The following is a 4440-nucleotide window of genomic DNA, read 5'->3' on the forward strand; positions in this document are numbered from 1 at the left end:
TATTCAAAGTGCTGAATGGAAAAATTAGCAGCCAAGAATACTCTATCCAACAAGTCTATCATTCAGAATGGAAGTAGACACAGACTTTCCCAAACAAAAACTAAAGGTGTTTGTACCACTAAACCAGTCCTGCAAGAAATATGAAGAGGGACTCTTTGAGTGGAAAGGAGAGACCAAAAGTGACACTATAGACATAAAAAACACAAATCAAGTAAAACATGAATATTTTTGTAAAAAATAGCTAAGGAACTCACAGATATGGATTTGAAATATAATAACATCTACCAAAAACCTAGGGAGGAGAAAATAATGGGTTCCAAGGTAAATGACCATCAGCTTAATACAAACTGCTAAATGCAGAAGAGGTTATATACATAACCCAGCAGTAACCATATATCAGAATCCAGTCACAAATATGCTAAGAATAAAGATAAATAAATTAAAATACTTCACTAAAGAAAATAAGCAAAACATGAAAGACAGACAAGAAAGGATTGGAGAAAATCATTAGAAACCACAAGAAAACAGGTAATATAATGGCAATACATACATACATACATACATACATACATACATACATAGCAACCATTTCTTTGAAGGTAAATGGAATGAACGCTCCAATCTAGAGACATAGGGTGTAAGAACAGATGAAAAAAAAAAACTAGAGTAACAATACTTGTATCAGAAAAAATACACTTAAAGTACATAACAAGAGACAGAGGAGGACGTTATATAACAGTAAAGGGTACAGTCCAAAAGGAGATATAACAACTATAAATATATCCCACAATTAAGTGGGATTTATTCCCAAGCTGCAAGGGTGGTTCAGTATTTGCCAATCAATCAATGTGATACAATATAACAACAGGAGAAAGGACAAGAACCATATGATCGGGGCACCTGGGTGGCTCAATCCTTTAGCAGTCTGACATCAGCTCAGGACATGACCCCATGCCTCGTGAGTTCAAGTCCCACATCGGACTCTGTGCTGAAAGCTCAGAGCCAAGAGCCTCCATCGAACTCTGTGTCTCCCACTCTCTTTCTGCCCCTTCCCTGCTCACACTCTGTCTCTCTCAAAATTAATAAACGTTAAAAGAAAAGAACCATACGGTCATTTCAATACATGAAGAAAAAGCACTTGACATACTACAACATCCATTCATGATTATAACCCCCCAAAGTAGGTTTACAGGGAACATACATCAATGCAATAAATGTTTTCTATGAAAACCCTGCAGCTATAATCAACCTTAATGGAGAAAATCTGAGAGCTTTTCCTATAAGGTCAGGGAAAACACAAGGATGTTTACTCTTACCACTTTTAATAAACATAGCATTGGAAGCCCAAGGTACAGCCGGCAGATAAATCAAACAAAACGAAACGAAAGAAAACAACATAAAGTAAATTAAAGTAAAAGAAAAGAAAAGAAAAAAAAGAAAAGAGAAAAGAAAAGAAAAGAAAAGAAAAGAAAAACTAATCCAAATCTGGAAGTAGTGAATCTTTCACACTTTGCAGATTACATGACATTATATATAGAAAACCCTAAAGAGTCCACCCAATAACTGCTAGAAGTGATAAATGAATACAGCAATGTCACCGGATACAAAATCATTGTACAGAAATCTGTTGCCTTTCTAGACAATAACGAAGCAGTAGAGAGAGAAATTAAGAAAACAGTCCCATTTACAGTTGTACACCAAATAATAAGGTATCTATGAATAAATCTATCCAAGCTGGTGAGCGACCTATACTCTGAAAATTATAAAACAGTGATGAAAGAAATACAAGATGACACAAAAAAATGGAAGGATATTCCATACTCATGGATCGGAAGTACAAATTTCATGGAAATGTCTATACTTCCCACAGCAACTGACACAACTAATGCCATCGCCATCAAAATAGCAACAACATTTTTCATAGAACTAGAACGGTCCTAAAATTTGTACAGAACCACAAAAGACCCAAATCTTCAGAGTAAACAACCTTTATGTGAAGTGATAATTATGGATGGAACTATGCCTCTGGATCTTCTGCTCCAAAACACAGTAGTCAGCCTAAGCATTTGTACAAACGTTAGACATATCCCACCCAAGGATCATTCTACAAAATACATTCTACAAACGTACCCTCAAAACTTTGCAGATTATGAAAAATAAGGAAAAATCTAAAAATCGCCATGGCCAAGTGAAGCCGAAGGAGACAGGATGACTGTCATGTGCCAGCTGGGATGAGTCTGGGACAGAAGAGGTTAAAACTGAAGCAATCTGAATACAAATACAAAGTTAGTTAATAGTACCATATCTCTTTGGGATATTGATTGTGATCATGTATCAACTTAGAGGACATCAATAGTCAGAAAACACTCTGATGTATGTGGAGACTCAATAATATCTTCCCAATTTTTCTGGTAACTAGAAACCCACCACGATTGAAAAGATGATTAGTAATCATGGTTTTATGTTTTCAACACCTAATATTATATGACTAGTTCTAGTATTAGTTACTAGTGATGGCCATGTACCTATTCTTGTTGTTCTTACTATTGTGTAATTTAAATAATAGCATTCATGGTACAGAAAACTCAATGCACGATATACACTTCATAGAAACATCCACTTTACATATTTTAAGGTAATAACATATGTAGACACCACTGTATTATGTGGTATGTAAATTAAGTGTTTTTCGGATCTGGAATGAACATGTCATTAAATGGCTTTCCATAAAGGCGGTTATCCTAGATAATGAATGATACTCAGATTTTACAGGATGTACTTCACATCATGCCTGAACAGTGTCCAAAAAAGAAAACATACGTACACACGGCCAGATGGATCATTGTGACTGGCTCACTTATTGTAAAGAATCCTTGCTTTAATATTTTCACGCATATTTTTTTTAGCAGGAATACAAGAGACTGAAATATTTTCAAATCGAAGAGATGTTCAAAGGCTGGAAGAATGATAGGGTGTTCAAGGGGTTTCAGAAGGAAAAGATGTGACCATGAAGTGGCAGTCACAGGCAAGCAGGTTTCTCTCGTCCACTTTGACAGGTTTTCATGAGGGGTTGTCCATCACAGCATGTGATATGCAAAAGGGTAAGACCCAGAAGTACCAGAAGGAAAGACACGCTTTAGGAAGAGGTGACTTGGAAAGGGTGCTTCTGTGCCTAAGTGATGGCTCAGAAACCTGGCTGGGTGTCCCTCGGTCAAGATTTCAGGAGGCCAGCAGTAACCTAGACTCACAAAGATCTTAGTAACATACATCAATATAATTTAGAGTCACAAAAATCTTAGAGCCACAGAGTTGATCTCCATCTATGATTAGGAGATGGTCACAGATTTACAGGATATGATCATTGGGCCAGCAGTAGATGGCTAAAATATTACTTAGGGTTATGTTTTTAATAAAAAAATTGATGTGAAAAAATATGGGTTTGGAACGTAAAGAAAACTCACAGGACCATCATGGAGTTCCTTACGTTAAGGCCTCATGTCACTAACCCTAAACTCATTCCTGTAGGAATGTAACCTTTACCCAGTCAGCAATGAAATTCCTAGTCATTGCTGGAAATTTAACTGATAGACCCCTGCCATTCCCTCAAGGAGGAAATCTCGCCTAAATAAGGTATTCCATGCCACTAAATTTGTTTTAAGTTTATTTATTTTGAGAGAGAGAGAGAGAGAAAGAGAGCACATGCAAGGGAGGGGCAGGAATAGAGGGAGAGAGAGAAGCCCATGACCACGAGGTCATGATCTGAGCCAAGATCAAGACTCGGACACTTAACCAAGCGATCCAGACCCCGAGAATGTGGAGTTTCAAAGGTTAGCAGGCTTGGCTGGGATACAGCCCTGAGGGCACTGGTCTAATCCTTGAGAGAAGGCAGCAAACTACTTACAGGCAGATGGCATGGAAACAGTGACCTGTACACCACCTGGTGCAAACAGTGGGGCAATTATACACTCATCATGGAGAGTATCCCTGAGAGGCAGTGTTCAGAACAAGGGGACAAAGGAGGTAGGACAGAGGAGGTGTGCGGGGCCATTTTCCTCCTCTTCCCCACAGCATAGACACAGAGCCATCTGCTGGAAACAATGTCATCCCCACACTGGCTGCCTAAGATGCTTACACCAACCCCACATTCCTGTGCTCTGGTGAGACTGGCCTTCTAGGTCAATCAGGCTTGCCTAAGTCCCAACGGAGTGTCCCCTTCCCCAGGAGACCAGCGGAAGCTCATGACCACACCACCTCTCTTGACCAGACAGTTCTGCAGAGCTTCACTTCGAGTGGCAGTCATTTCAAGTCTCATTTAAGAAGCAGATCGGAGCTGACCTAGATAAAACTCAGCACATTCTGGCCAAGGACCATACATTGTCCATACAACTGGCCTGAAGGAAAGTGCAGCCAGAACACAAAACAGTGTACGCGACACACACC

Source organism: Prionailurus viverrinus, unplaced genomic scaffold (genome assembly GCF_022837055.1).
Source record: "Prionailurus viverrinus isolate Anna unplaced genomic scaffold, UM_Priviv_1.0 scaffold_59, whole genome shotgun sequence".
Lineage (NCBI taxonomy): Eukaryota > Metazoa > Chordata > Mammalia > Carnivora > Felidae > Prionailurus > Prionailurus viverrinus.